The following is a 10,157-nucleotide window of genomic DNA, read 5'->3' as shown; positions in this document are numbered from 1 at the left end:
AAATCCTTTTAGTAAAACCCTTCTCGCATGCTTAAATTATTCCCTTCCCAATTACACTATAGTTGAGGCCTAAGACTCTTAGACTTTCTCCTTGAAACGAATGTCGCATTCTTACGTATCCCTAATGCTTAATTAATTCTAGCATATAAACTTAATAAGTTCTCCCGTGATAATGATGGACTAATTCTAATAAATCAACTTCACTTATAACCCATAGAGTTCTAGAATTCCCATATCACGATTTTAGATTTCTTACTCGATAAAAATCTTAACATTTGTTCATTGGTAACATATGTTGAACACAACGAATTCCATTTTGTTTTTATTTCACCCGAAATTTCTGTATGAACACATATCCAATAAATTTAAAATTCAAACTTACGCAACCCAAGTAGTTTTGGATAACACAATTCCAATACACATATCTACTTAATCCCAAGTTTTTTTTTTTTTTTTTTTCGATGACTTTCAAAATTCCTCAAAACAAGGTGTCTACCTCACCTCTTACATGCGTATATCAAATGACCTAACCATCAATAATACCCAGCTTTCTAGAAAAATTTAATTCCAACAAAGGAATAATCTTAACTGTTAAGATCATGATTAAAACTTATGATACATCAAACTTAAGTTCCCAAAAATTTGCTAACTCAATGTCTATTTTTATAACTTAACTAACCGATCAACTTTACCTTAGATGGCCATCACGGTACATTCTTAATTTGCCACAACATTATTTCACTAACGCTTAAATTTTCAAGTCCAAGATTGATTTATGTTACAATGTCCTTGATTACCATTCATTATAACATTATCACCCAAATATCTAAATATTCTGTAGTTTCTTCGAGCCTAAATAACCGAAAAGTCCTATCCTTTAAACCGTTCAATTCTCACTTACTACTAAATAAGTTCTCAAATTTCTTAAAATTGTAAAATTAATTCTTACTTTCCTCGAACATCATCCAATTTTTTCCTAAATCTTGAAAATTCCACAATTACCCGTGAGTCCTCATTATTCCCAATTTCATTTTATATATTTCCCGTATCATAAGGTTCAATAACCTTAAGTTTATTAAATCCAAAATTAATTCCCATAACACGTCTTACATTTCTTAAAACCCCAAGTGTTCCTCAAAAGTTCGCATTTAATCCCTAAAATTTTTGAAAATTGCAATCTGGCCCTTACAATTCTCCAAATTTACATTTTGGCCCTACAACTCTTCGAAATTCGCATTATTGTCCCCATAAAATTTTCCATCTTTACCTCATTAAACTTTTAAATTCTCGAACTCAAAATTTAATCCCAAAATTTGGTAAATTCGAAAATAGTCCCTTAGAATTTTATTTTTGAACTTAGGTCCTCAAATCATTGGTTATTACAATTCNGTATCTAGCATGTATGATGCAGAAATAAAAGTACAATGCGTGCCTGATTAAATATTTGATGTACAAAGGCTCGAAGTGACACGAGGCGGGGGAGGAAAGCTTGAGCTTGGAGGAATAATGGAGCACCGAATCTTGCTGCTGGAATACACGAAGGAGGAGGCTGATTGGAGGAGGGTGGGCGGCTGAATTAGGTTAGTGGGGTGCTAATGACTAGGTTTAGGTTAAATAATACTTAGTAGCTTAATTATATAGGTAATATTAGCTTATGGGCCATAATTTGCATTTTAAAAGTTTTAAAAGGGTTTTAAGCCCAACAACCTTAAAAGTAAGCCCATTAAATCCAAACGCACTCCCGAAAAATATTTCGTGTTGGAAAGATTTTGAAAATATTAGCCGAACCCTTAAAAAGTCCCCCGATTCGATAAAACTCACGTACCGTTAAAAATAAAAATCCTGCATGTAAAAATACTCAAAAATTCCCATTCTTGAAAATTACACATAAAAACACTTTAAATTAATTTATAAAAACAAATCGCGTAATAAAATAATTTTCCTGAAGGTTCCCCTGTCTCCGATCCTCGTTCGAACGTGAAATGCATATAAAAACCCTAATGCATGAACTTTTAAAATTTCATGAATTAAATCCTATCATGCAATAATAATGCATAAAATACATAAAAATAATTAAACACAAATTAATAAAATAAACATACATTTTATGCTTTAAAATAATTAAATAAAATACCAAAGAAATTTAATAATTTGTATGCATGTGGTTCACGTGGACTTTCCTATTTTTGGGACATTACAATCTCCCCCCCTTAAATTGAATTTCGTCCCCGAAATTCACTTATCCTCGATAATCAAAAAAAGTTTAGACTTTTAATTTTAGTATCCCAATAACCACGCTTCCGTTGCGCTACTCTGATAAAATAAGTGATAAGTTGTCCTTACGTTTCCTCAATCCTAATTAAATTTGCCTACCAAAATCATCGTCTGCGAATCACAACTTAAAATGACTTATGGTGACTTAGTTCTATTTTTTTTTTCTATGTCCTCCAATTTCTGACTTCGTCGCAATTCCTTGGACTAGAAATGGGTGCTCAAACTTATCACACCTTACTTTTTTTTATTATTATTATTATTTTTTTATACTATACTCATAATGTTCATCAACCTATTACATTATCATTTATGCAGTTCAACCTATGAAACATTAGCACCACAATTTACTGATCGATTCCTTATCTTACGGCACCAACCTTACGTAACTTACTATTTACAAGTATACCCCAAATATAAAATTGTTGCAAAATCTTAGTCCTTACGACCCGAGACAACACTGAGGCTCTTGTGCTAGGGTTGTGCTTTGACTCGTTTACCGACTCCAAGAGGGTCATCAGGTGGGGAGATTGGGTACAATTGCGACACATGTACGAGCTAGTGCATTGTAGTCTAGAATTCACCGCCCACCTACGGGTGTGGATATCCTATGTTATCTAATGAAATAATAGTGCATGGAATCTCTAGCCAGAGTATGAGATGTACGTTAGAGAAGGAGTTCTCTAAATGTACATGCAATGCCACTATTTATTCTCAAAGATGTGTCACACAGTTATCGAATTATTATGCAACCCTCGATGAACCAATGGTTACATATTCAATCGGGAGATATGAGATGAACGGATCGTATTGTACGTTAATCATTAACTGATTGGTTCTTCCACGCACTATCAGTGATACCTAGGGAAGCATGGGGCGATGCTACTAGACGCTCTTACCATGATTCGATGGGTTTAATCAAAAAATGGTTTCTGACATTCTCATGATCAAATGTTGGTGCATGGAATGTGGGCAAATTAGGGTAAGTCCGAATAAAGGAAATTGTCCTGAATCACAATGAGTAGTGAATCCACGGCTAGCTGTATCTCTGAATCATTGAGGATCACACAAGCACAGGTTTACTTGTTCCCTTTGAGATAATAAATTCAATATGTTGAATTTATAAGAAATAAGTTTGATATGATCAATCTATAAGCTTATAAATCTTATAGAAATTTTGAGAGCATGACTGCTATAACAGTCAAAAAGAGTACACCTGTCTTATTTAGACATTGGTGATCTCGAAATTAAAGTGTGCATCACAATAACAAATAAGTTGAAATTGTTACATCGATGATGTTGGATCGTCGACCGAGATTATGATGATATCAATGTAATGGAGCATGAATCATTGGCTTGTAAGAGTATAAGCCCGTCATGCTAATTTATTAAAGTTCAAATGCGCTTTAATAATCAAATTATATTTTAATTGAGTTAAAATATAGCCCATTAAGTTTTTATAAAATACGGTATTGATTTATGTAATATGTAAATAGTCATGATACCATAATTTTATAAAACTTGCACACAAAGTAAAATAATATTAATACATGATATTCTCATAAATATATGTATTAAAAGAAAATCGAGATTGGCAAAAAGTTGGCATGCATTTTTAGAATCTTTAATTAACATAATTAATTAGATTAATTAAGGAAATGAAAGATTAGAAATAATAATAAGAATTTTGATTTTTATTTATAATATATTGCATCCCAAAGTTTTGGCAAGGAAGAAGAATTATTTTCGGCTCTTCACAAGTTTTAGTGTGCTCTCAAAAATCTCTTTTCTTTTTCAAGAAAAATTCAGCTTATAGTATTGAGTCGATTTCTTTTTCGTGTTTCATCTCCACGCAAAATATCATTTAATTTTCTAGTGCAAGTTAGAAGAAAATCTATTAATCCGGTCGTAGACCTGATTCGGAGATCGAAAAAAGTTCATAGGGAATTCAACAAGAGCTATATCCGTCAATATCGGAATAGTTGGAGCCAAGTGAATTAATTTACTAAAGGCATATTATTAAACATCCTTTGTATGTTTATTTTATTTATACCATAAGAGTGTCGAAATAATATTTTGAAACTTCCGCTACGTTTTGGACACGAGAAAAATCGATGACCTAACATATCGTTGGTGACAATTTCCTGTCAAGCTATATGCTGTAAAATATGCATATTAATTTTCAACTTATTTAGGATTAAATTTGTGATCAACAGTTTACCGGGCCAAAGTTCAATTGACCCAACAACAGATGGATGCGATTCAAGGTTGTCAAGAGAGTTAGTTATGTTTCTAAATCTTTTCCTAGTCATTCAGCCGTTTAAAACAAAGATAAAGTTCGCTCAATCTCGAGACTACCATCTATGATGTAAACACACGTTTCAATGTTAAGGGCGTTGAGATTTCCATTCATACAGATTGGTTCTCATTGGAAGATGCACTGAAAAAATCTCATTCCGACTTTCCAATTTGTTATTAGTTATCGAGTAGATAAGTGAGTGATTATAGTTGTACATTATTAGTCATTTAATTTGTTTACCGACTCCATGTGGGTTCACTACTACAAAAACGGCAAACGACAACGGATTTTATCCGTTGTCGTAGCCATTTAAAAACTGTTGTAACTGAGGGTGTTGTTGAAAGTACGTTCAACGACAACGGTTTTTATCCGTTGTGGTAGATAAACCGTCGAAAATAAAAATAGCGACGGTAATTATTTCTACCCGTCGCTATTTTTAAATGAGCGACGGTTACATAAACCGTCGCTAGTTAAATCAGCGACGGTTATATAACCCGTCGCTAATTTAAAATTAGCGACGGAAGCAATCACGACCGTCGCTAATTTTAGCGACGGTCATCTTTCTAGAATTCCGTGTCTAATTTGTTTCGAAAAATAAAAAAAATACTTTTAATAATTTAATAAATCTAAAAGAAACTAATAATCCAAACTAAAATCGTGTAAAAAAAAAATTTTAAGTGTTGTGAAGTAGTAAAATCGTGTAAAAGAGAAAATTTTTAAGTGTTATAAAGTGGTTAGAAAAATTTTACGTGTTGTGTGAAAGTGATAATATTGTGTAAGATTAAAAAATTTTAAGTGTTGTGAAGTGTTGTGGAGGAAAATGGAACGAAAATGGAGATATTTATACACAGTTTGCGACAGGTTTTGGTTAAACTGTCGCTAGTAGCGACGGCAAATGATAAACCGTCGCATATTTTTATTTGGCAACGGTTTGGATTTAAACTGTCGCTAAAATTAGCGACAGTTTTGAAACAATATCGCTAAAATTAGCGACGGTTATTTAAAAACCTTCTTAAATTTAAACTTAGCGACGGTTTTAATACACCGTCGCAAAATTAGCGACGGTTTTTGAATTAACCGTCGCTAAATATTGCAACGTTTTCAAAAACCGTTGTTGTTTGTCCAAAAAACCACGCTAAAATTAGCGACGGTTATATTAAAAATATCGCTAATTTAAACGTAGCGACGGTTTTGGATAAACCGTCGCTAAAATTAGCGACAGTTTTGGAATAATCGTCGCTAAATATTGCAACGTTTTCCAAAACCGTTGTTGTTTGTCAAAAAAACCACACTAAACTTAGCGACTGTTATTTAACAACCGTCGCGAATTTAAACTTAGCGACGGTTGTGTCAAAACCGTCGCTAAAATTAGCGACGGTTTTTGAATTAACCGTCGCTAAATATTGCAACGTTTTCCAAAAACGTTGTTGTTTGTCTAAAAAAACACGCTAATCGACAACAGTCCACAGAACCGTTGTCGTTGACCCAAAAAAACGCTCAAAGACAACGATTTTCGATAAAACCGTTGTAAAAAAACATACGACAACGGTTTTTATCGTATGTGCGTTGTTGTATGCAGAATTTCTTGTAGTGGTTATCGTATTAGAACTGAATGTTGATTTGTTTACCGATTCCATGAGGGTCATCAGATGGAGAAGTCGGTTGTAGTTTCGAACTATGTAGGAGCTAATGTATTGTAATCAGGGATTCACTGTTCAACTATGGGTGTCGATATCATATGTGATCTGATTATTTAATAATGCGAAGAATCTATGCCCAGAGTTAGAAATGTGCATTATGAAAATGTATTTCTTTAGTTGCACATACGATACCACCATGATTACTCAAAAATACATCACATCGTTATAAAATTCAACAAATTCTAAATCTACTACTTCGTCAATATTAAACATTGTTGGAGTCATATACAATTAATAACTTCACTATTTGACGAAAAATCGAAGTAAATGAAATATTTTACTTCACCATAATAACAAGAATGTGAAGTCTTATGTAGTCATTCGCTTCGGTAATTAACTAATCCTATGCAGTAAAAGACGCTTTTTACTTTGTCGATCAATGCTACCTGTGAAATAATTAATAGCAATTCGCGTCGGTAATTAATGAAACTGATGAAGTAAAAGACGTTTTTTTACTTCGGAATCGTCCCAGTTTCGAATTGGTTTTTGGTGGTTGGATCGGTAAAATACTTCGCTTTTTTATGGCCCATGACTTCGTTCGTAGGCGACGTAAAAAAATACCTTTTTATTTCCTCAATTTAGTGGCCTAAACGTTGCAGCTTCTTAAACGATCCATATTATTATATTGTTGTTATAATCATACTAGCGTATTATTTACCCAAACTATATAAAATATTATTTTTTACATCAATTTCTAGAACGAAATTGACTGAAATGGTTTTTGCAAAGCAGCTTTGAAAATTTGGAACTTTCTCTTTACTATTGAATACATGAAGCTAATTGAACAATCCACACGTAGCAAACACGGTTATGACATCTAAAAAAACCCTTGACCAGAACTATGCTAAATCACGTGCAAATACTTATAGGCATAGCCTATTTGTGCTATAAGATAATAAAAAAATGTTTGATATAAGGTATAGTTTGATACACTTAACAAGAGAGGGATTGATAAATAATCTTTCTTATCTTACGTTTGAACCTTTTTAGAATTGAAAAATTATTTTATACAAGGATAAAATATCTCTTTTATGAGATGTGATAATTTTAATTTAATGATAAAAAGACCACAAATGACTTAATTGCTCTCGATATATAAAAATTCTAAAGCCTATAAATTATTTTTTATAAATCTCTGCTAGTAGGTAGAAATTAAAATCAAATAAATATTTTATTTATTTTTATATATTATATAATATGATAATTATATAAATGAACTCGAGATAATTATATTATGATTTTTATAAACCTCAATAAAATTATTAGTATCACTCGATTAACCTTAAAAATTGATATTTGACTTCACTCACAAAATCAAGGACTCAATTATCATATTATATAATATTTAAAATTAGGTAAATATAAATAAATCATGCAAGTACTGTCGACGCATATACATATAAGAAATATGAACTCAAACAACAACTTTGAAATTATAAAATGTATTATGATAATGTTGATTTTGTCATTACAATCTAATATATAAATTTAATCAATCTTAATAAAATCATATCAAATATTAAATATAATATCCTACATCTTATTTATCCTTAAATTATCATTATATTATATATCACATGTTTATCATATCATGTGTATTAAACTGATCTACCTAAGATGATAATAAATCCATAAGTATACAGGAATATATAAGGANATAATTGATGGAAATTATTTATCTATGATTCATAGACTGAGAGCTCCAAAGTCATGACAATCGGGTCAATCATGCATCCACAGAAAAAATGTCATATTTTTTTTAATCATAATAATGTCATAATTTTCGATTGAGACTATTCTTGCATTCGAATTTGGTTGATAACTCATTATGTGCTGGCAAATCAATTGCTTCTCAATCAGATATTCAAAAAGTATAGTTCAGGACGTATCTAATCAGTTCAGTTGTTTTCTATATGTTGTGGTTGATAATTGTACCTATCAAGTAGAGTAATCGAAACGTGACGTTTGAACTGCTGTACTATTTAAAAGATTTGAATTATATCATTATCACATTTTATAGTTTTGGTAAAAACAACAAGCACTACCCTCGGTCCGATATTAGTTTAATAAATTATAATGAATAAATTAAGTTCAAAGATTACATTATTAGTTTAATATGAACGAAAATACTTTTTTCAATGACTTATACACTAAAGTTTCAAGTTTGAGACAATATTTTATTTTCGAGATCCAATTATAATAATCTCTTCACCAAACTCGAACACCGAAAACACCAAAATTTTAACAATCAAGTATATCATAGAAAAAGACCTCATTGACTATATGGGTTCAGTCCATTCAAACTACAAAGAAAATCGGGGCTTATTGTGTGCACACGGAATATAATTTTATTGGAAATTAAATAATGGAATACAATTTTCGTCATTACTAATGTAAAACTCGCATGCATCACATTCGCTGGTGTCCGATAATTTTATCAAATGATAGTCATATTTTTTTTATTTGTTTCAAATTTCACACCATATTTGACACATATGATCCATTTGAATTGTCATATTTTTTATGACCAAAAAATGTTGCGAATAATTCACATGGTGAGTCGTGTGTAATATGTATTCTAAAAAACATGAGAAATAAAAATAGAATAATTAAGCTCAAAAATTGAAAAGCCAGACAAAATTGGACTAATGATAAGTCTTCTTCATGTTTTTCGTGGAAACAATTAAAGTTAACTATTCTAGGATTGATCAAATAATAAATATACAGAATATTAGTCATTCATTTCTTATTAACAAATATGATCGATCCTTTTTCTTATTTGTGCATAGCACCATGCCTATAAATAATAACTGTTGCAAAAAATTGTTAATTAATAGAAGGATTCGAAGAATGTCTTGTCTTTGTGAGTAGAATTAATTTTTCTTGAAAAAAAATTAATAATAATGTGAGACGGTCTTATGGGTCAATTTTGTTAGACGAATCTCCGATCTTACTCAACTCACGAAAAATTATTACTTTATATGTCAAAAATATTATTATAATGATACTTATAGATCATGTCAACCCGTCTAACAATTATAGATCTGTGAGAACGTCTCACAAAAATCTTACTCAATTTTTTTTTTCAAAATTTTTAGATAAGCTTATTAATCTCTGTTAAATAAAAAAAAGTAAAAATATTCAGTTTGGCAACAATTTGGCACAATATATTTTAGTATAATCGTAATAATAAAAAAACCATGCATTATTTGGTTCATTTACAATGTCCTTTCGTGGACATCCGATAAAATTGGAACGATACAGAGAAGATTAGCATGGTCCTGCGCAAAGATGACACGACGTCCGATAAAATTGGAACGATACAGAGAATATTAGCATGGTCCTGCGCAAAGATGACAAGCATAAATCGAGAAATGTATTCGTTTAAGTTCTCAAAGCATCATTCATTTCTCAGTTTTCATTAATCAAACGGCATAATAACAAAATAACAAAAAGAATAAAATACCAAATAAAAAATATAAATATTATTGACTTGAATATACAAAAAACTGCAATCAAATAAATTGTAATCAAAATAATTACAAACTACAATAACTTATTAAAACAAAATAATTAATCCGACTTAGCACAAAGAATATTGCTAATTAAAAAAATTAGACAAATTCGCAACATTTGCTTAACATCACTAATTATAAATTAAAGGATACTCTTTTATCTATTCTCTTTTTTCCCATTCGCTATAAAAAAATAAAAATAAAGTTTTATCGTATTAAAATCCTAATATTTTTATTTGATATATGCATTATTTATAATATAATTTAAAAATGTAGCCCACATTTGAGTTTCCGAAGCAAAAAAACACGTGCGCCTTGTAATGCACACATTATTTGACTGTGGTTGGTATCAGCTGACGCAGATGCGTCGCC

General features: G+C 30.8%; 1 pseudogene; it reads left to right on the top strand.

The window, feature by feature from the left end:
- The first annotated feature begins 9,495 nt into the window (after positions 1 to 9,495).
- On the top strand, positions 9,496 to 9,569 carry LOC140983682 (U6 spliceosomal RNA; annotated as a pseudogene).
- The last annotated feature ends 588 nt before the right edge of the window (positions 9,570 to 10,157 follow it).

Source organism: Primulina huaijiensis, chromosome 8 (genome assembly GCF_012295235.1).
Source record: "Primulina huaijiensis isolate GDHJ02 chromosome 8, ASM1229523v2, whole genome shotgun sequence".
Lineage (NCBI taxonomy): Eukaryota > Viridiplantae > Streptophyta > Magnoliopsida > Lamiales > Gesneriaceae > Primulina > Primulina huaijiensis.
Note: the sequence above shows the minus strand (reverse complement) of the source record. Positions and strands in the feature narration are given on the sequence as shown.